The 23792-nt window shown below is 42.3% G+C and overlaps 1 protein-coding gene across 1 annotated transcript in view; it reads left to right on the top strand.

Annotated features, from left to right (window-relative positions):
* The first annotated feature begins 561 nt into the window (after positions 1-561).
* The window catches only part of SGK3 (serum/glucocorticoid regulated kinase family member 3), a 61481-nt gene continuing 38250 nt past the window's right edge, over positions 562-23792 (top strand). The window contains exon 1 of the mRNA XM_055704246.1: positions 562-814. The gene's annotated coding sequence lies outside the window, so the exon portion shown is untranslated. The remainder of the gene's footprint in view (positions 815-23792) is intronic.

The following is a 23792-nucleotide window of genomic DNA, read 5'->3' as shown; positions in this document are numbered from 1 at the left end:
AAAAAGAGAAAACAAGTGTTGCTTGAACAAACCGGTGACTATTTTTACCACATCCTGCTGCGAGCAAGGAGCTACCGAAGGAACGAGGCAGAAGCACGCCCAGCAGACAGACAGGGAGGGTGCTCCCACGCCCTTGCTGATGCCTCGGACGCGTCTTTCCTCTGCCCAGCCCCATCAATCCGTTGTGCTGGCCAGATGACGGCAACGCTGGCATCCAAAGTCCCCCTTGACTTTCCGCGCCATGGCGCGGGACCCCCCGGCGCAGCACGTGCTGCCCGGCGGTGCCCGGCGTGGGGGAGCCCGCCTGGCCCCCGGCCTCACCGGAGGCCCCGGTGCCCCCGGCCTCGAATCCCGGTTCCCAGCGTCCGCCGGCAGCCGGCGGTGCTCTGCCCGTGCCGGTGCCTCGGGCGGCTGCAGCCCCGGAGCGCGCCGCGGGAGCGGGCCGGGGCCGGGCCGCCGTCAGGCCGCTGGGGGCCGGGCCGGGCGCCGGCCCCAGTCCCCGCCTGACCCCGCGGCGGGCGCCGTTCGCCGCCGCCCAGGGGGGCGCTGGTCGGCGCGGGCCGGCGGCGGGGGAGGCGCGGGCGGCAGCGGGGGAGGCCTCACCTGCGCCGGCGGCGGGGGGCGGCGGTCACGCGTGGCCGCCTCGTCCCCCCGGCGCGTGGGGGGAGCCCGCCAGCCCCGGGCCGCGGCGGGCGGAGCGCGGCGGACGCGGCGGGGAGGCAGCGCCCGCTCGGGCGGGCGGGCGGACGGACGGACGGACGGGCAGACAGACAGACGGACGGACGGACGGACACCCCCGGCCGGCGGGACGCAGGTACGGGGGGGTCTGGGGGAGTCCGGCGGTCGCGGTGGCCGCCTGCAGCCGGCGGACAGTCGGGCGTTTTAAACAGGGGCCGTCCGGAGCGGCCGGGGGGCGCGGGGCCGACTCGCCGCTCCGCTGTTGCAGCCCGAAAATGCGTGTGGCGCGGCACCGCTCCGCACCGCTCCGCGCCGTGCCCGGGGGGCGCAGCGGGGCCCCGCGCCTGCTGCGGGGGGGCTGCGGCTGCTCGCGCAGGGCGAAGCCGATCGGCGTGGGCGTGCGGCTGCAGCGGCGGGGACCTACGTACGGGCTGGGGGCAAAGGGCGGGCAGAGGGATAAACAAACAAACAAACATGGACAAACTTCGGCTCCCCCCCCGCCCCAGCTGGTATAGTTTTAGATACTGTATTTGCAAAGAAGTTGCAAAATCATTCCTGATTTCACATTCTCCTCTTGCGTCTCTTTTTTCCCCCCACCCTTCTCCAGCGGTGTTATTTGCTCCTGCTAGTACTTTTGCCCTAATGTTTTTATGCGTTACTGTGTGTATGTGCAGTTTCACATATTACGCTTTATTTTGCATGGCTGGCCGGGTGTGGAAGGGTTTGGTTTCTGGGTTGCAGCTACACACACCACCAAACTCCATTTCAGTTCTACTGCTTAATTCCGTGTAGATGGTGATGGATGCTAAGCTGGAAGCAGACGTTTAAGAGGTAAGGTATGGCTTAACGCTTGCATTTAGAGTGGTTGGAAGAGCCCTTTTCCAGAGAGCCCTTTCCCGTGCTCCAGGAGGATGGGGAGACCCTGGTTCACTTTGCTTTGTGCTTCACAGAGGAAAAGCAGTTCTCACAGTTCAGGTCTGCAGTGTCTCTTTCTAGTGGTCTCTGTGCCCGAGAGGCAACAGCTGGAATTGCCTTTTCACCCCTTTTAACACCTTCAATACGAGAGAAGGTTGGAGGCAGGGAGAAAATTAAAATTATATTTTCCCCTCTTGTGCAGATGGAGTTGCAAAGTACCTGTACTTCCTGCCCAGATCTTTTACAGGGAAGGTAAAATTCTGACGCAGACTTGGAGGATTTGTGTTAGGGGGAGAGCTAGTGGAGCTTGAAAAAGTATCCAGTAACATTCACCTGCGTGACTTTGTATTTGCAGGATGGTTTTGGCTCAGTTCTTTCATGAGTATTGGTCAGCACTCCTTGCAGAGACTTAGGTGCTCCTGCAGAGCTGGTTTTTTTGTCTGAATTCTGCCAGCTCTTTCCCTTAGTTTTTGGGAGTGTATGAAGAGCAGGAATACTCACTAGTTGGCAGCAAAAACCAGTTAGTGATCTCTGTATTTCTCTCTAGTTAAAGTGCTACAAGCCTCTTTGTTACGTGCTCAGAGCATTGAAACAGCACTGACGTTTATATTGGACACTCAAAATAGATGCTGACAGCCCTTGCATTTAATTTCTTTCATGCTAATCTGATGAATTCAGTTTCTATTGTTACCTTGAAGGAGGATTAAACATTTCCTGAGGGGAAGGAGAGTTATGTGGACTGGTGGGACATGGGATGCATTCAGACTACTGCAAGACTTGTAATTCATTGGTTATGTTGTTCTGAGGGGATCTTCCTTCTGATAATCAACAACTGATAAGAGTTGTTGCTTTTTACTGTTGCTGTCTGCATTTTCATTCTCTAAGGACATAATTCTTTCTAAGAAGCCTGACAAAGCTGGATGTTCGGTCTCATTGAACAGAGGTCTTCAAAGGGCCTGCAGGGGACATTAGTTGGGCAGTTCCTAGCCCACTCTGCTTATAAAATAATGTATTGCAGGGAGCTGGTAGTTCAAGTGTTGAGATGTGGGCACTTTAAAATTACTACTCTGTTCATTTTTTTACTTGTTTAAAGTCAATCTGCAAGTAGGTGTATAATTTGACTGTAATGGCATGTGTTTAAAATAGTGATTGCGGCTTTTTAATATGCAGAATTGTTTCAGCCTAGCTAGCTGGTGTAGCTGCAAGCTTCCAAAGCTGACTTGACCCAGCAACAAGATATTTGAATAGGGTATGCTGAGAACCAAAAAAAAAAGTATATTAAATAAAATGCCCCAAGTATTAGCAAATAAAAATAGATGCAAAGCAACTCTTGTCTCTCCTGGGATCTAGGATTTATGATGGAAGTCATCTGTCATCTTATAATGCCATGTGTGTTAATTGCAGTTTCTTGTTAATCATCACTGTGTAAGAGGGTATGTCAAATCTTATTTTCCATCCCATCCATACAGGATAAGCTTCTAATGAGCTGTGATCCTTCAGCTGCATCTACACATCAGCTCTCTCCTGGGTTATCCTGCCTATATCCCAGATCATTTTCCAGATGGTTTCAGTTTTATAATTTGCATACAAATACTAGGGCATTTTGTCCCTGCAGCTACAAGCCATTTTATACACAAATGCCTTGTATTTCTGCATGTAAATTGAGATCAGATTACATATATTTGTAGTTGTAAATGAATATTTATTTTTGGCTGTCTAATTTGTCATTTAGAAAAATGTTATTTTTAAGGAGTGGGCACTTCCCAAAAGTAAAGTCACCATTGGGTGTTTTGTGACTTCATTTTTGGACATTCCTAAGTCATAGAGTTCTTATACTGCTATGAATTTTTTTTTCCCCTGTAGGCCAAGGAACTAGAAACTAGCATAAGTAATCTATGTATTTATATGGACTGAGCTGCAGTAAAGCAATATGTTGTTTTTATTTGAAGTTAGCACTTTGTGTGTTTATATTGAAGGATTCATTTTGTTCTAGTTTAAGTAGTATCCATATGCTAAAATAACCTGCAAAGCAAACACACTTTCCAAAGTAGAACTGAAGGGCTTCAGCGTGCTGTGAGAACATTTTAAAATGTGTTAATCAGGTTCATGCTTGCATTTCTAATTCTCAAACAGAATTTATCCCCACAACTTCTCCAAACCACCTAACGCAGTGTCTCTCTGACTCTGAAAATGTCTTAAATGTATTGGATCTCTCTCTTTAAGCAGAAAGTTCTTAAGCACCTTATCTAGAGCTGCTGTAGTTGAGCATCAAAGCCCTCTTTTTTTTTTAATCATCACGGTGATGAAGAAACTAGGACACCTGGCAGGCACACTGTAAACGCACATGCTGATAGGATTGGTTGTGTCTCAAAATGCAGTTGTATAGGCTTTCTTTTTAAAACATTGCCAGAAGAGGAGCCAGTGCTCACCTCCTGAGAGCTGGAGGTGGTGGGACTTGTCTAAAGAGTAAACTGTGTTCTAGTAGTTGAAACCTGGCCTCTGGTCCCTGTGCCCAAGGGGTTCAAGCCCACATCTTCCCCCCCCTCCCCTCCCCCCAGCAGCTGTAGCATAGGCTGAAGTAAGTGAGTAGAAGGGTGGGCTTCTCCCCTTGTGCTTTAGCCTGGGACACCCAGTAGAAGATGTAGCACGTTGCCGGAGGCTGACACGGGGGGGTATGATAAGCTAACTCTGTTCCAGCACTTTGTGTGTTCCCCTGGGAGGACAGCTGGGATCTAGTGCTTGGTTGCTTCTGCTGAGACTGTTATCAGAGGTAAGAGTTTCCGTGGCATCCTCCATGTTTTAGGAGAGGAGCAACACTTGGTTAGGGGCTCTAGGAGAAAACTGAGCCCAGGAGAAGAATGGGCTCTGAGATCTGGAGTGGGTGTGACAGCTGTCTGTAGTCCTGGTTTAAGAGTTTAATTTCTGAGGCTGAAGTGGGGAGAGTGTCCAGTGTTTCCTACCAGAAAGACCCGTTCCCAGTGCAGGATTCTCCATGCTGGGATTCCTCTCTTGTGGTGTATCTGTGCAGTGATCGGTGTGAGCCGCCTGGCAGTTTTGTGTTACGCAGTTTTTTACATGTTATCGTAACTGATCTGTACCACAGATTTGGGTGTCTGTGACCTGACCTGTAACTCCATTCCCTCACGCAATTCTGTGCTGAGAGACTTCCTCTCTAGCCTTTAGCAAATGAAGAAGTAAAGTTTTATCTTCACGTGATGTTTTCACTTGGGACTCTCAGACACCCTGCAAGTATCATCTGACTACAAGAGGGAAATTCCTTATCCCTTCATATTTGAAATGCTCTGCTTTGCAACTTCAGTGTTTCTTGGCTTTAGGGCAGGAAAGCACCTGGCTGGGGGGGAGTGTGGATAACTGAGACTGGTGTCTAAATTTATTTCAGAGCTCCTTTATTCAAAGAGATACCACATCTTATTTCTTGGCAGTCTTGTTTGAAACTCCGAGGGCGACTCGCAAGCTGCTAGTGTTAAGTGCCTTGCCAAATACTATTGCAAAATACTGCCATTGCAGAAGTTGCATAACTTGACAGACCGTTACGTTTCTCTTGGAGTAAACCAAAGGGGTACCAGCTTCTGATCCTTTGCCTCTGCTGGGAAGGAAGACCGACACATTTCCGTCTGCTCGTGAGGCACCAGCATGCCGCTTTGCTGCTGCCATCTCTTCTAGTTCTTGTCATCAGTTTTCCTTCAACGGTACTTCTCCATCTCTTGTTCACTGTTGTGAAATAACTGATGAAATAAAAATATTTAAAATGTTTTCACTGTATTGTTAGTTGCAAAATATTTTGGGACATCCATCAGGCCAGGGAAGGCTTTGCCTCTGATTCTGCACCCAATATTGCTAATATAGCAGGTGCATCAGAATGGATTTGCAGCACCCCATGGAGTTACACCTCATATTTGAGTGTTTATTGAGCAATATGGAATTGGAGTCACTGCCAAGTATTCATATTTATCAATATAATACAGGATGCGAAATCTGGTATCTAAATAAATGCAAACTGTCTGCCAATTTTTGAGATCTTGTGACTTTCCTGTTTGCTGTTAAAACAAGGCACTGGCTGGAAAGGCAGTTCTTATTTTTCAGAAACTATCTTGATAGCCATTTCAGGGGTTTGCATCATTAATCTTTGCTCAAACTGATATTTTAATGAGAAATTGCAAGCATTTGGGGGAATTGTGAGGATTATTGTCCTGTGGTGTTGCGTATAACACTTTGTTACAGTGACGTTTCTGGATTCAGCTGGGAAGATACGCTGAAGGGGTAAGTGCTGCTTAGGGCCAAACGTCTCAAATCATGAAGTTATTCCAGTCAGAAGGAACATTGAGAGGTGTCGAGTGTGGCCTCCTGCTCGAAATAGGGTTAAGCCTGAGTTCAGACAGGGTTGCTCAGGGCTTTGTCTAGCAGGGTTTTGAAAACCTCCAAAGACTGAGGCTCTGTGGCCCCTCTGGGCAACCTGTCATAGTGGTCAGTTATCCTCATAGTGATTTCTTATGCAATGCAATGCAGCAAAGAGACTGTCTCTGTCTTGGTAACCTTCTCAAAGACATTGGGAGGCTGCTGTTAGGTGCCCCTGAAGCCTTCTCTTCTCAGGGCTGAGCAAATCCAGTTGCCTCCAGCTCATTTAGAGCACGTGTGCTGCAGCCTTCGACCGTCTGTCTTCTGGCCTCTTCCATGCCATGTGTAGTTCCTGCTTAAGTGCAGGATGTATTTTAATTCAAATGTACTCAGTATGCAGGACTCTTGACAGAACTTCTGTGTATTTAGTTTAGGTGTGGACTTTTTTTTTTTTTTTTTTTTTTTGGCATCTGAGTGTTAGGTATTTATGAGCAGGGATCACTATTAAGCCCTAAATTATATTTTATACTAAGTTTAGTAAATAAGTAAGGACTGAGCATTCAGAAAACGAATGCTTTTACATAAACGCTGGAGAATTTCCAGTTTATGGTATGTGGTTTGCTTCAATGTTAGGAAGAATATGGAAGAGAGACAGGAGGTAATTAAAGAAAAAATAACTTTTGTCCTCCCTTTGGATGGGATTTAACCATACCTTGCAAAAGCAAGATGCATTAAGTCTATGAGTTTGGAATGCTACCAAAAACTACAAAACAGAGAAAATTTAGAACAGTTCAGAAAAAAACCCTACCTGGCAAAGTACCCAGGCTGTCAGATGCCTGGAGACAAGTGCATGAAAGAACTAGGAGACTTCTGCTTCCTTGCTGCAATGGTAATGGTGCATCTTGATGCACAGACTGGTACGGGGGGAAAAAAGAGGCAAAAAAAATATATGCTATGTTTTCATAAAAGGCAAGTAAAAAGAGCATGTAGCATTAAAGAGTACATAGCAATATTTTATGAGAGGTAAGAAGTGAAACAGAAGGGGGTTGTCAAGAGCCGTAGTAGATGTTGATAGCCTAGAATGCAATTTGCCTCCTGATTTTTTTTTCCAAATACTAGGACTTCCTATTTTATTTAAGTAATGAATCCAGTGCTGTTGAGCTAATCTGCTAGTACTCATGGTAAATTTCTTGTAAATAAATAATGTAGCTTGATCAATTGCTCTGGATTTTCAGACTAGCATGGAAATCGTTAAACAGCATTTGAATTTCTCCCTCCCAAATTAGCCCTTGGTAAAAGAGTATCTGTTGTCTTTGGAATTGTTGGGTCTAACAACTCTTTCCTGCCATCCTCCTGTTTTCAGAGCCCTGATTGAAAACTTATGGGGTTTCTCTGTCAGGGGACCCCAAAACTGTCCCTTGGTGATGTCCCTTGAAAATCATTGTGATATTTGCAGCAGTGCCAAAAACCGGAGCAGTTACATTGCTATGGTGAGAGAGTTAAAAGTTTCAGCTGTCTTGGTGTAAAGTTTTTGTATCAATTACAAACTCTGCTGTTTCCAGTGGGGTTTTGCATCTTGTGTATGGGTCCACACACATTATATGTAACTCTAAAGGCATATGCCAGATAGATTGGTTTAATTTCACTTTTCTTCAGATTTTTTTGGAGGTTGGCTGTCTCTTTGGTGCTCTTTTCATCTTAACTAATAATGTTATGTGGTGGATGAATAGGATTCTTTATAGAATTATCTAAAACCAGGCACTGATTTATTTGAAAACAAAGGGTTTCTTTAGAGCTGACTTTAAGCTGGCATTGCCATGAATCCTAGAATTATTCTACATTTAAATGAGAGAACAGTGATGCACTTGTACTTGGGCTTTGAACAGCCCAGAACTGTTGACCAGAGACTCGGAGACCGCTGAGCAAATCTGTTTAGGTTCATTTGCCAAAGTTTCCAAGCCTGCTTTTCTCTCCTTACACAGACAATGAAAGCAAAGCTAAAAAGATGCTATAAGTTGCACTGACCAATTTGTTTGGAGGTACGCAAGTTGTTCTACAGCGTGTGATCAAAAAATATGTAAAAACCCAACTGCTCTGTAGTAGTCTGAACACGTACTTTTTCTCTTGTTTTGGTTTGGGCCCTGTGGGATGTACTACGTAGCAGCTAAACAATACCTCACTTGTTTATAAAAAAACTTGGTAAGAAGGAGTGAGAAAGAAGAAAATATTTACAGTAGTTTTCTACCCAATTAAAATCAGAAGGCAGACTGAAAAAGAAAGAGTTTATATACTGTCCAAGCCAATTAAAAGTAAGTTTTCCTGCTTGGATGTTAATTTACACATCAAAGGCAGTGTAAATTTAAACTCAAAGCTTGACTTAACCTCACCAATTCAGAGGAGTTTTGAATTTATGATTAATGTGGGTTTGGTCATAGCATCTGGGTGTTAAAGCATGTTTTATGTGAATTGACAGAGGCTACTAGAAATTCGTAACTGCCTTAGAATGTTGTACTTGTGGAGTACTTCACCAGAATATGTAAATAATGCCTGCCTTGCAAACAACTCTGCTGGCTAGGATCCTCAGTTAAGATATTCTTATGTTTGATGCCCTCAGCCATTTTCCCCCTTGTTTAATTAATCTGGGAATAAAACCAGAATTCAGTAGCTTCTCTCCTGTATTAAAAGGTATCTAGAATTTCTGTGCAAACATTTTAATTGTATTTGTTGATATTAGTTGAGGTTGTTTGTGGGTTTTTTCCCATGTTTCATGTGTATGTGTTTATAAAGAATTAAAATGGAAGTAGAAGGAGGAATCCCATAACACTTACAGGGTTTTACTCAGAAATGAAACAGTAAACTTGTCAACATGTGCAAAACTCAGTTTGCTGTTTTACATAGGAGTATCACTTGAAGTGACCTGAAAGAAATTTTGTCATCAACCACCCAGTCAAAGCCCAGATAATTATTCAGGGAACCAAGCTGGATGTGTGATGTGCACAGAGTAAGAAACAAAACAGTCCTTGACAAGGAGTCTGAAGGTGCCAAATATTTCAGAAGCTGCACAGCAAGGGCCTCATAGGGAACAGAGGATGGCCTTGCAGCTCAGAATCTAAACAGGCATACACACACAGACATACACATTTTAACTCTTCTTTAGGAAAAGAAAGTTGCATCAGTGAAAGAAAAATATGTTGACAAGAAATGAGGAACTGGTAGTGAGAAACCGGATTGTTCTTTGTCTTGGTTACTACTCTTATGACTCAGTAGCTGTAAAGGATTGATGGCTTGGGTGCTTGGCCTTTGGTTTTGGTTCTTCTGTTTTAATTTGTGAGTCAGAAAGTCCCAAGACAGAGGTCCTCATTTAAAGAGAAGAAAGAAAGAAACTTTGGAAACAGATTTTTAGCAGTGTTATTTTAAAGCAAATACAGTTGTTCAATGAAAACATTGTGATGGTTTGTTACAGTGTATTTACATACCTACCCGAGGCGCCCATATGTCACATCAGATATCAGTTAAAATGGTCAGTATGCTGTCTTGAAACAGTCAGTGCCTGGTGCCTAGATATTTAGCACTGTCACTCCCATCATGCTTGTTGCTGCAAAGTATTTAGATCTGTCTAACAGCTGAGGCAAGCAATGCTGGTCTGCTGCAGCTGACCTGTCCTGCTTTGCTCTCTGCCATATGGATGCCACTTGTTGGTCCCTGGATCCCTCCGGTTTGGCTTAGGGTGCGTCTGTATTTGAAGTACAGCCTTCACCACACTTTGGTTCGATTTGCCTGGTGATCTCAGAGAACATGAGGTGGATTCCTTTCTGAAGAATGAAGTCAGAATGGGAGATGTTCTGCTGGAGTGTGTTTAACACCTACCGACCACAAACAGGTATCCTGCCCACAGGACCAGGCTAGAGTTGCCTTCAAGCGAAACATACAAATCCTGCCACGCCGACATGGGTAGTGTGGATGCTACATCCTCAACACCAACTGTTTTCCTCTCTGTGGATGTGCTTTTCTTGCACTGTGTTACTTGCTAAGGTACACATGGGAACAAAAACCACAGCAAGGACAGATGCAAGCACCCAGAGCCTGCCTTTTCTCTTGACTTCGGGTACAACTGTGTAAGTAGTTGCTCATGGAAGTCTTAACACATCTCTGAAATAACTCTCCCTGGAAATGGCAGTCTCATTTTTCATCTTTCTTTTCCTCAATTTCCTGCCTGTCACTTGGCTTCCCTCAGTGCTTCTTCTCTCTGTGCTATCAAACCACTTTTCCTTCCCCTCACTTCTTGTTTGCCACCATCTCTTTCCTAGAACATTGCTCCCAGCCATAAGGTCTCAGTCTCAGGAGGTCACTTACTGTCTTTGCCCCAAGGGTGCAATCTTTTATGAAGAAATGTTTGCCTTGGCTGTTTTTAAAGCTCCTTCTCTTCCAGGGCTTCACTACCCTTCCATTACTTTCTTAATGTTCTTGTCTTCCCTCCTCCAGTGTTTAACCTGACCCTGTCCTGTGCTCATGTTAAGCTCGTTAGGACTTGTCCTATCCATAGCGGACTGAGGAGACAATTCCCTTGTCTTTGTAGTAGTCTTCCAATATAACAGCTATCCCTTCAGTGCTTCCCTCCACCCCCATACTAACAACTAGCTTGTCCATCCCACCTCCCCATAAGTCACCTTTTCTAGACTGCTTCACATTCTCATTCCTGTTCCCTAGACCCTCTCTGGTGAGTCCACATCTTTCCTAGGTGTTCAGACATGACCAGAGTTAAGTAGAAGGATTTTTTTGAGTTCAGCAGATTACGCTCAGGCTTTGCACTCCTATATCTCATAGCAATCTTTGTCTTTCTTACAACGGTATGATGTCTCGTGACCTGCTGTAGCCCGCTGCCTTGTTTCCCATTCTGTATTTCTGTATTTGATGTTTCCTGCCTGTGGCAAGTACCATGTACATAACCTGCTACATTTCACTCCGTCCTTCCAGATCACTACTCTGTCCTGACGATGATATATTTAACCTTCGTTTCACACATCCTGAACTAGTATTTATTCTTCTTGCATCTGTAGCTGATTGTTAAAATATCTCAAGGCAGTTTCAACGCACTACTAAAGGAAAGATGTGACATCTGTAGTTTCTCTCCTACCTGACTGGAAGCCCTGTCAAAGGAAGTTAGCAATGTGATTTAGTGAATCTCTTTTGGCTACTACTTAAGATTATCTTCCAAATGCTACTAATTAATTTGTTCTGGATTGTTTTCCCCAGGAATTTGAAGTTAAACTGACTCATTTGGTCTCTAATATTCTTACCTGGGTTTTGTTGCTTTGTTTTGCTTACTTGTTCTGTTTTCCCCATTGTGCCTGCATACACACACTTTAATTCACATTCTCTCTCTCTCTCTCTCTCCCCTTCCTCCTGAAATATTACCTGTTATTGCTATTATTTATGCTAGTCACTGCTTGTGTTTGACCCTTTTGGTGAAGAGTGATGTCCTAAACATGGTAGCCTTCTGGATGTCATCTCTCATTAGTTTTTCTGTGTTGACTAGGGCAGCAACGGTTTTCTTGCTCTTTAGTTATAAACATATTGATAATAGTGATTTTGTTTGTTGCTAGCCAGTTTTATTTGCATTATAATTCTATTGTAACCATGCTGATTCTCAAACCTAGGTACTTATGTAGATTTTATACTTACTGCTAGCAATTTGACTGTGTTTTCATAGTCTGTGTCTGTCTTGACAAATAAATCTTGTGCTACAACTTCTGCTGGTTATTTTTACAGGGCACAACCACACATTAACCTGTTGTATTGTTTCTTGGAGGAACTGCTGCTGCTTTCTTGTCTCTCCTCTTAGTAGTATCTCTTGTGAGGTCTCCTTTCTACCTGGGTGTGTTCACGTTTGTTACATTTATGAGCTCCTTCTCCTCACATTTCATGAGGTTTAATCAATTTGTCTTCTGAACTAGTTGCTCTCCATTTGTCTAGAAACAAATCTAATGAATCTGCTGCCTTCTATATTTTCTTAAATATTTAATTAAAAAATTGCTAATTTTGAAATAAAAGAAGTGTGAGTCTAAACAACAATAAAATTTCATGTTAATTCACGGGCCTTTGCTCTGTATACCATGTGGCTATCAAGATACCATGTGTTGTTAAGATTCCTGTTTCAGGCTTTTCTATTTTATTTCCAAGTTGCTAGCTGTTTGAGATGTAGTTTTGAGATACCAAGCAAATAACCTTGGTGCTGCTAGATATTTTTAATGGCTTTGTTGTTTGAACTGATTAGCCCTGTTAGGGCACATGTCTTGTTCTTGCAACTCCTCAGGCTCTGCCAACTGCCTACCACACGTCATTTCGCACAGTGCCAGTGGATCTACCATACTGGGAAATACCAATTTAAAAAATAAAGAGAGGGTGTGCTTTCAAATTTGCAGAATCACAGGATGGTTTGGTTTGGAAGGGACCTTAAAGATCACCTAGTCTAACCCCGTCTCTTTTCCTGGTCTGTAACCTGAGCCCATCTGTGGTGGGTCCAGATTTCATTCCACAAGTTGTTGATACTGTACAAAGGTCAGATGCTGGACCCAAACTCTTCTGATGGTCGATTTATTTCCACTGCTTGTGCCCTGAGTGACCTCAGCAGTTAACTGTAAATGCATTTGCGCATTCACCCTTGGTGACACCAATGATGCTAAAAGCTTAATGTTGACTTTTTTCAAATACAGGGTGGGTGAAAAAGGCAGAAAGAGTGCTCCCACCCTGCTACGAGAAGCCAGTCCATGCAGTGTTTCCTTTGAATTAAAGATGCGATATGTGCTGCCACCCTTTCAAAAGAAAGGGATCTGGCCATCCTGACCACAGTGTTAAGAGCCAGGAATAGAAAGATCTAGAAACTTTGAAGGATTACTATGTAGTCCATTGAGCATGGTAAGAGGGGAGTGTGCAATACATTATCGGTATGTATGAATTTATATAGCTGTCTTGGTCATTGGCAGCCACTAGGCACTTGAAGGTGCATCAAGTCCACATTACGCTAGATGTCTTGCACAAAATTAATAAAGATGACCTCTTTTCCAAAGAGCCATGCTCTCTGTTTTTTATTCCTGGCTGGTGAGATAAGACGAGTCACAGCTACGACGTGAAAATGATCCTGAACAGAGTGGTTGACAGTGGCATTCAAGTGTACAGAGAACAAGAAAAGAGCGGTTGCGAATGAAGAGCTGCACCTCTTGAGGGCTGAAATCCTGTGGGTTTCCTCTTGTGAGGCCAGGTTACAGACAATGGGGAGGTGGTGAGGCAGGATGCAGCATGGTAGATAGACTTCTTCCCAGCCAAGGTAAATGAGAAAGATGATGCAATAAAAAAACGGGAAGGTATTTTCTTCATTGCCTGCTATTTGTTATTACTCTTTGCAGAGTGTGTTTAATTGTCTGCAAACTTACATCTGTGCTGATGGAGGTACCCAAAATAAAACGCTGTTTAGGGTTTAATATAATAATTAAGTAGGCAAGGCTTTGCCAGTTTGTCCTGATCACAAAATGCTTTTGTAGGCTTCTGTCTCCTTTTCTCCCATTTGCACTAATATCTCCGGCCCAATAAGAATTACTGTGATTTTGATGATAACTTATCCTCTACCTAATTAGAGATTAGTTCTAATAAACTAATTGACTGAACATGTTGACACATGCACTCAGGTACCCCTAGGGAGCTCCGATCTTGCTGGGGTTGGCGAGTGGTCTTGCAAATGTTTGTATGTAACCTGGGGGTTCTGCCGTTGCTCTGCACAGATGAGCAATCAATGTTATGTGGCACTAGAGAATTCTGTGGGTGCTTTTAGAAGAAAGTAAGAAGTAGACTTTTTTCCTAGATGGGTAAAAAGGCTGTCCTTTGTAAGTAGTCTTCCTCCACTGTGGGATAATGAGTAAGATGCACTGGGATTTTGGAAGACTCAAGATCTCTTCCTTGTTCTGAAAAAACTTCCCATGTGCCTTGGTTGAATCTTTGAGTCTGTTGCAGGCACTTTTTTTATTGCTGTTTTCATGTTTTACAGTGTAGCAGACCTGAATTTTATTGTTCTTTGGAAGCTGAATAATCTTGGCCATGAAAATGTTGCTACTGGTAGAGAAAATACTCATCTATTAGTATTTTATCTGTGTTAGTATTATTATCTGCTATAAATTAATCTATTTATTTGGATTCAGACCTTGCTTTATTTATTTATTCTCCTTAGCCAATATCTGGGATTTTGTTTGTTTCTTTCTTTAATCTGACTTCCCTCCAAATATATGATACATTTTGTGCCAGCATACTACAGAACTAACCAGAGCAGTCAGTCTTTTTAAGGCTCTTCAGTAAAGTGACTGCTTAACTTAACAAATTCAATTATTTATGTGTTCAGAAGATACTGACAAGTATTCTCTGAAATAACTTTTTGTTAGCATCTGATTTACTTTCCTTCATAGTAAATTTACCCCCAGTGTGCTTTTTTTTTCCCCCCCCTTAGAAAAGAAAATGTCCATATAATTTTTTTGTTTGGTTGTTTTTGTTGGGGTTTTTTTGTTGTAAAGGAACGGGAGTTCTGCCTGTTTTCCTCTCCCCTCCCCCAGACACTACAGGAAGTTGTGGGGTCTACTCTCAATTTTTCTGGACATGCAATAAAAAAACCCCTTCATATAATCCCATGTAAATTAAATAACTAATCCCACCATCTTCCTGTTTTCATACTCCCACAATTCTAGCATTTGCACAGGTCTAGTTTGACTTTATACCTGCCCACCATAGTAGGCATATGAATGCTTTCAAGTGTGCATTTATGTGAAATGTCCAAAATGTCTTTCTCTTTGGTGTTAGCTTAATATTTTATTTGTTCTCTTTTTGTCCCCCTTATCTGCTGGTCCTTTTTGTTAGTTGATAGAAACTCTGCTGTCACCATTATCCCATAAAAGTACTAAGCTGCTCTGGCTTGTGTGACTGGGACATCCTTCCCATAAACCAGATTTTAAAACGTCGTACTAGTTTAACTGTGCAGGTTCACAATGAGTGCAATAAAATTTATATGAAAAGCTTTATTCAGCAATTATGCATGTAGGAATGCTGGAGCCAGGAGTCAGCAGTATGAACAGCCATCTTACTTACTCAGACTTTAAAGGAATTATGTACAAAAATGTTTTTGTCCTCAGTACTTCCTCATTTAAATGGGCATTATTCTCATAACAGTGAAAAATAAACAGTGCTTATTTTCTGATTTTGAAGATGCCTCTGAATCAATCAGCGGAGGCAGATGGGTGAAGGATGAAAATACCCATGATTTCCCCACCTTTATTTTAACAGAGGTATGTGGTGAGGGTCCCTTGGCTGGACATCTGCTCACCACCCCAGGCACTGTAGGGGAGGGTGACGGTGCCAGCAGCACAGGCGTTCCCTGCAGTTCTGCTGTGCTAACCACTGCATGCGGGTAGGATAATGGGTGGCAAGCAAAGAAGGGGGGAAAAAAAAGAAAAAGCAGTGTAGGCCTGGGAGAACTGCAGTTATATAAAGGTGAATAATGAAACAGTATTTCTGAAGTGGGTATTTTGAAGGGCTGTTACCGCAACACTTCTTATATAAATCCAAGGTGTATTTGACTCGGAAGCAATTTGCTGTACAAGCCTGCTAGTGACTCATCCCAAACCTGAGGGGAAACAGAGCTAGCGCGGCATGGAGAGATTTTTGAGTGCTTGCATGGTATCAGCATCAGACTGAAGTTAAATTTTCATCGGTTAATCCAAGAATGGAAGGTATTAACATCCTCCTCCAACACTGCTCCTGTTAGCATCCATTAGCGTAGTGTGTATTCTGGTCTGGGTATCCTCATCACCGTTGCAGTCACATCCAGAGGTTGACTATAGGTAGTTTCCTGAACATTGTATAGATTCTGCACAGCTCCTGTATTTTACTACCAATGCAGTAACAACGTATTTATCAAGTGCTTCAGTTCATGAGATGTATGACTTACTGAGTTCTCATGGCTTTAGAAAATTCTTCATCTTCTTTCTAGAAAATTTTTTTCTTTGCTTAATTTGAAGATTTATAAAAACGTTTAATGAATTGGGTTGACACAAAGATTGCCATGTAATTAGAAAACTGGCATTTTGCTCTTTTGTGTTCTTATGCAAGCTTAAATTTGCACTGTCATCTACAAGAATTACTTTAATTTGTACAGCATTGTTGGAGAAAACTGTAGTTGGAATAAGACTTGTTCTCGATCTCATGCTTTATAGGAAGAAAACAGTGTCTTGGATTTGTGTGCAGGAACATTTTCACATGAAACAATTTACTAATTTGAACAATGACTGCACAATAGAATTTTGTGATAACTTCTCCTACTTAGTATTCATGTTCCATGTTGTAATCTACAATATCTTTCCTTGTTCCCTGTGATCCTTATCACCCAACACCATAATAACTAACATCAAAAAACTGCTGACCTGAAAGATTAAATACTGCGGTGTTCCTTTTTAAAATTGCTTAATGGAACAGTAGTCTTAAGTTAATATTGAGATTAGAGGGATTTATTTAATTGTTGCTTATGATTCGTACTCAGATTTCCAATATTCCATTAGTTGGCTTCTGCTAGATTGCCATATAATAAAAAGAAAGATATGTTAAAGAAAAATTGAGTTTAGTAGAGTCCAAAAGTTGATCGTCTGTCCTCTGACCCTGCTTGTTTTTGGACATCCTGTGCTGTATTGGTTTTACCTGGTATAAGAGGACAGGTTGTATCTTTGTATAAATTTATTGCTGATGTATCTTCATATAAATCTATTGCTGGAACTTACTTAATAGTTCAGACCCATATACACACTGAAAACACTGACCCACAGCTCCCAGGACTGCAAATGAGAGTATTTGTGCTTGGACAAAAAAACCAGACTCTGTAGTTGGTAGATGGAAATACACCTTCTCTGTGAGTTGGGAATAGATTGGGCATCTGGCAAACAGGAGGAAATGGCTAGATAAACAAGCAAACAAAGTAAGGACAGCAAATAATAAACTCTTACAACATTTTGCTTAAATCTCTGTCCTTTTTGGATTATGAGATACAGCTTCTTGCTTGGTAGTGTTTTGGGGTTTTTTTGAATTGTTGCTACCTTTTTTTCTACTCCAGGTTGGTGCATAACTACTATAGTGGAGTGCATATGTCTTTTGACATAAACAGTTTGTTAGAAGTATTAATAGAATAGCACAAATCCGGTCTGTTCTGCAGATCTTAGGCTGCCTTTAAAACGCTGATACTTTGGAAAACAGCTGTGAGCCTTTTGTGACGGGATACACCCCCCACCCCCCCACCCCCCCAAACCAATGCCCTTGTTTAGTTTAGTTTGAATAGAATACCAGTAAATAGCTTGAAAAATGCAAATATAGTGCTTGGATTCTTGCTCATCTCTACAATTTGAGAAAGAACTCTTGACATTCTGGGTAGACCCCACCTACATAACATTGTGTGCCAGATCACTTGTTTACCAAAGCATGTTTGTTCACCCCAGCCTGTTATTTGCAATTCTAGTAGAGCGTGCTGTAGCTGGGATTCAGGAGGCTGAATTAAGAAACATCCATACAGAATTACTACTTAGGGAACTTTTTTTTTGTTATACTTAGCTTAGTTTTGGTATACCTTCCAGCACAAACTGCTCAGATCTCCTGCAAGCTCTGATGCTTGGCCTGTTTTATAGAACTTCATTTAGAAACGGAATTCTGAAGAGCCTTTGTTAAGAGCAAAATGCAGGTCTCACAGTGGTACCAGTTGGGAGTTTTTTTAGAACTTACACTTTATGAGCTGTATTGGATAACTTCAGCTTGAAGTGTTTAACAGTGTAGTAATTTATTGCAGTGCATGTCTGCTGAAACTAGTCCCAGAGCAAGTTAGCCTATACCAATAAGCTGTATATTTGATGTCAAGCACATATGTTGCTGTGTATCTATAAAGCAGCCAGTTATCTTTGTCCTTTTGTTATTTATGTATATACCCTTGTAGGACTTGGTGATAAGTTGGGTCCAATGAACTTCTTTTTCCTCATATTGTTGGAACCCACGTAAATCTTCCATGCTTCCATGTAAGCAGATGGTGATGGCTTGAGGCAGTATCTTCACTATGCATGTCTAAGATAACTGAAAACTAAGGCAGACTAGGCTATCAGGAGTTTACCATTCATACTGTTATGCTCCTTCTGGTAGCTGAACTAGTTTGGGTACCTACTCCAGACCGCACACGTGCAGTGAGTGAGGGTAGGTGCAAGGCAAAAAGAGCTCTGGGCTCAGTGGGCCATGGATACTGGTGTGTGTCTGTGTGCCCTCAGCGGTGCTTCTCCTACCACCATGGCTACAGTTGGATGACATCTCCTGGTGGAACCCTGCCAGCCATTACACTGATAAGTGAACAGGATGTAAACAGCAGGGTTTGGGTCAGAAGTGAGCTTTGTCAGGCAGTTCATGTGCACTTCACTGTTCACTTTAAATGCCTTACATGAGAAGTCATTTTTAGAAACTAATCTTACGTTGTTTGCTTTATAACAAAATACATTGTTCAACTTGCCCTGGCTGAAAAAAAGTACTCCAAAATGACTGGTATGGCAATAATAATATATTTTGGTGTATGCATAAGGGAGATAAAGAACTTCAGCAGGATGCAGTGAGGAAAATAGGGATGCATGTATTGAAAATGTAGATAAGGTATTTCACTGCCTGATACTGCTTTTTTAGCTTGAAATTCTGTCATGCATTTACACAGTTCCTACCAAAAATAGCTTGTCTATATTGAATTACCCAGAGGGTTGTTAGTTACGACATAGTGTTGTACAAAAGGAATGAATTTTCCTGCATACATTTATGAAAATATACAGAGGCTTCAAGTAATCATGACATGTAGACAAGCAGAACTTTTGCATTAAAGGAAAAAAGGGTAACTTATGGCTTTATTGTCTTCATGTTTTCAATTTGTTTTCCATCCTCTAAAAGCCTGTCTAATGCTTGTAACAGTAAATTGGTTTGCATATATGTGTGTTCTTTAATACTCATGTATTTGGTTAAAATGTGAAACTGGTTATGGTATGGATTATATGTTGGTGTCAAGCTGATGAGGGATGTCTGTGCTATGTCTGAGGTACATAGAGCTTTTCTACTGGAGTGAATCACTTGGGTTGCCTCCCCACCACGACTCAGCCCGTTATGCTCTGTTTGCTACCTCCAGTTCTTTATGCATATCAAATACTTCCCCACAATGAGGTAATCGCCAGGTCCGTAGTTTGTCTGTAGTTGTTGCTTGGAACAGATTCCTTCTCATTGTAAAAGACTGTATGTAACATAACCAAACATGAAGTATATGAAGTACAGCCAGAAATCCCTGGCTTGTAAGAAAGCAGCTCAAAATATAGTCATCCGTGCATCTCGGGGAATGAAAAATCTTTGGAGTAAAATAGAGTGGTGGCTGCCCCAAACCTGGAAGTGTTCAAGGCCAGTCTGGATGGGGCTTTGAGCAACCTGGTCTAGTGGAAGGTGTCCCTGCCTGTGGCTGGGGGGTTGGGACTAGATGATTTTTAAGGTCCCTTCCAACCCAAACCTTTCTATGGTTCTGTGAAAATATGTGATATGAAAGTGGCCTTTGTGAGGGGAAAGGGAAGCATCCCTAGGCAAAGTCTCTAGTACTGTGTGAGGAATGATGGCTATGCTTGGACTGAGATAGGATCTGTAAAACCTGCAATGCATCTGATTTTGTCCAGAGATGCCTCCTCTCTTCTGCCTGGGGGGGGTACCAGGACAGAACCTGAACTGTCTGCATTTGTTTTGTGAGCTCTGGATACCCAGCAGGCAAGTAAGAGTTACCATTCAGCGTGGACTGTAGATGTTAGGAAGTCCCACATAGGTCTGCTGGATGTTCAGAGTGCAGATACTGCTTCTAGGAAGGACCAGGTATATGTGTGGTTGCACTGACCAATGTAAATGTCAATGCATTTGAGGCAGAGCTGCTACTGTACTGCTTAGTGGGGCTTTTCCATGTTACTGAGTGCATTTACTGTTTACTACAGTTATTCTTGCCCAGATAAACTCTCAGCTGTTGGCTTCATCATCCCACCGTATAACTGCATTGCTGAATAGTCTGAAAGCTTAATGTGTTTTTAACAAAAAACATAATGGCTCTGAAGACCACTGTCAGGGAATCTTCATTTCCAAGGTACACAACAACGTACTTGGCATACATGTTCCCCTAGGTAGGGGTAAACTTCGTCATTTTAATCTTCCAGCTTTATCTGTTTTTCCTTAATTCCTTGTGACACTGCTGCTTTTGGCACAATGCTTGCTTCTGTACTAGTGCTCATCTTTAGTATATGCTTCAATTGATTTAAACCAGTTTTCTTCTTAGCTTCTGTGAAGAATTTCTTCAGTGTGGTGCTGCTGTTGTTCTTCTGGTTCATGTTATGCATAGCCTGTGAAATTATGTAATCTATTACAGTTTTTCTATAGTTTTCCATTATTTTGGTTTGTGGTGTCTGATATGCTAAGTGTGAGTCCATGTAGTGTTGCTGCAGATCCTGATTTTTATCTTCAACAGCCTCTGTGCTCCAGGACATTCTTCTTGTAATACATAGACCGTCATCTTTGTGTCTGGAGTGCTGGAAAACTCTTATTTCACTATGAATGTTATTCAAGGTCGGGAAGCCTCCTTTTACCTGCCAAATTCTTACACTTTCACAAGAGAAAATACTGAATATTTCAGTCATACTTGTTCAGATGGGTTATGGTGGTTTGGGGTGGATTGGTTGGTTTGGGAGAAAGTGTTGAAATATGTGTTGCAGTAAATCAGTCTTTTAAGTATCCTTTTATTCCTTCAAATTGAAAGACCGTATAAGACATTTGTTGCTGATGTAGCATACAAAAAGAAGGTGGGGGGAAAAACCATTTCCCCTGTGCAGCTCACATAAAACGGAACCATTATTCAGACTTCTCTAATAAGCACAGGCACGCAACTATGCACATGAATTAAATGAAAGCTATTAATATGAATGCATGCATTAAGTGTTAGAAAACCAGCTTTGGTAAAGAACAGTTACCTGGTGACAATGTTGATTGCATGTGTGCTGTGAGGTTTAAATATTGTCTGGCTGGCATTTCTTCCACAGTTTTAACTCTCAGGCTTTCAGCTAGATCACTTTCCCACTGAGGGTCTTCTTGTATTTGATTTTGACCTTGGTAGCCTGTGTTTTCTGGTAATCTCCTGTGTCCAAGGAGTCTATCAGAAGACTCTTTTCTCCAGTACGTGATCTTGTGTGTCATGCTTTGCAGTGCTGAACGCCTGGTCCCAGTCCCAACTGGCCCATTCCCAAGTCTTTTCAAAGTCCTGCTCCTAAGCAGGCAGTGGGGTATGAGCATGGATTAATTAGCCTCCAAACAAGAGGCTGGGAAGCATCGTGAGAGTAGTTGATAGTAAAGAGCAGGTGCATATCTGTCTTCATACATTTTTTTGGGGTCTTCTTGACTGCCAGAAAGCTGGGTGTTAGACAGTATTTGCCCTGAGTTGCCGTGCCTGTGTCATTGTGGGGCCCATGCATTGTAGCCTGAGGCTTTCCAAAGGGTGATGTCCTCAGACTACTCAATGCTGTGTAGGTGGATACAACTTGCTTGGAGTTAGAGGAAGTGAACTTTCATCTTTGATTAAAACAATTGGCACATGCAAAGTTAACTACAGTGGTCATCAGTTGTTACCCGAGTGCAGTTAGGCGTAGGGCTTTATAGGTTAAAAGCTAACAATAATGATTTAAAAGATCATTTCATATCTGTTACAGTGTCAGTCAATGCCTTTTGGAGGGTTTTAAGCAGACATGCATTTGGTTTAACTGGAGTTGCTGGTATGTCAGATCCTATCGGCGGAAGTGGTTTTGATTTCAAACACTATCTTATCTTAGTGTCCAAACCTGATGACTCTGTTAATGGTCTGTTTTGGGGCAAGGAGGTTGTGTTGTCCCTGAGCGTGAGGAGTTGGGTAGAAAGCTTTGTGTTAAAAGTGGTAGGCTAAGATACTCCTTTGAAGATGCAGGAAGTGAAACGGAATGTTGAGGTGTTGGTGTTCAAAGCTGATAGTGAGGTAATGATTTCAAGGTGTTGCTCAATTGACCCACTGTGTTTTAACAGTGACTAAAAATACTGGACTATGGTTGTCAAGTGGTTTGGGCTGTGCTGCTTGTGTGAATATTTGAATACGTGCCAAAGTATCACAGAATATACATACAGAATAGTGTTCATTTGCAAAGCTCAAGGCTACATTTAAACAAGTCATCTGCATTCTTGCTTGTCTTTGTCTTACAGTGTTTTTTATACTGTCTTTTTGACTGTATAGTTCTATCGATATTGTAAAATTAAGACTTTTCATCTTTGGTCAGGGACAAAGTTTTCATACTAATTTGAGGGTATTTTCAGTAAACCCAGAACCTAATAGTTCAGATTATTGCTACCTGCTCATACTGGGTTTGGAGAAACCTGTTATAGGTACCCTGCATTTCTGTGACATCTCAGATTTGCAGTGAGTTAGGTCCTTCATTTCTTTTCCATTTTTTCTTCTTTTCCACCCTCACCACCTAGTCACTGGTATTCTTCAGCAGAGACTTTAAATAGTTCAGGTGACAGACAGCACAGTACATGGATTTGTAACATTCTTTAGAAGTGAAGTACTGCAACACAGTGGAAGCAAGATTCTTTGTGTGTATTACTTGCCCAGGAAACATAAATGGAGAATGCAAGCAAGTTACTGGGTACAAAAATGTCAAGAGTGAATACTGACCTTTAACTTCACTTGAAAATGCAAGTTGATTTACCTGTGTTTCTGTATGCTATGCAGTTAACCACCAGGTATCCACATTGACATTAGAATATTAGCCTTTAAAAGCTCATCAAGAAAATCTGTAAATTAGGATTTATTTAAATTTTAGGACCTTAATTTTAAGACCTTAATAGTGTTTTGCATAATATGATTCACTAGACAGATGAACATGCTGTAGAATTCATTCAGGCAAATTACAATTTAAGGATACATACCACGTTGCTGCTACCTTAATTGCTTAGGATTGAGCACAGCTCCAGAATAGTGAGAGGAACTGTGTAAAATGAACTGGTTGACGGCCCAGTCTTCAGGGAGCTTTTAACTGTGAGGAAGGACAAACAGCCGCTAGTCAAAGGTTTAGGACTTAGACTGTGTGGCCAGGTAGGCAGAATTAAATTATGTCTAGGCCAGGGTCATCTTGGCTTTCCTAGGTTGAGGCCCTTTTACTTACTGTAAATCAGTCCAGTGGCTCCATTCAACTGATCTGCTGACAAGTGAATGATTAACTGAAAACTATCAACCAGACAGATGAACACTGCTGAACAACTCTAAAGTAAAATAGTTCTTGAATACAGATTACTTGATTAAATTACTTGCCAATAAGTTAATTCTAACTGACTGAAGTTCGAAAGTGTTCTGCTCTGGGATTCATAACTAGAAGTGCTAACAACGTTCCTTTAATGAATGTAAGGCAAATACCTTGCCTGATCTGAACGAGCAAGAGAAGGCTGTTGCTGCAGTGCAGGGTCCCTGGATCTAGCAGTGCCTACCCCAAAATAGGAAAACTCCAAAATAGGAAGGGGCATGTTAGGATGTGAAAATGCCTCACTTCTTCCTGTGCGGGCTCTACTGAAATGAGAGTTTGTGATCCAGTTGACTTGCAGCTTGTGTGTACACAGTTACAACACGCTAATCCAAACACTGACGTATTTTAAATAATGCCAGGCTGCTTCTCTGGTTTGTTTTTGGAGAATGCTTGGATGACTGTCAGTGCCTGACACATGAGTGT

This window comes from Falco cherrug, chromosome 3 (genome assembly GCF_023634085.1).
Source record: "Falco cherrug isolate bFalChe1 chromosome 3, bFalChe1.pri, whole genome shotgun sequence".
Classification (NCBI taxonomy): Eukaryota; Metazoa; Chordata; class Aves; order Falconiformes; family Falconidae; genus Falco; species Falco cherrug.
Note: the sequence above shows the minus strand (reverse complement) of the source record. Positions and strands in the feature narration are given on the sequence as shown.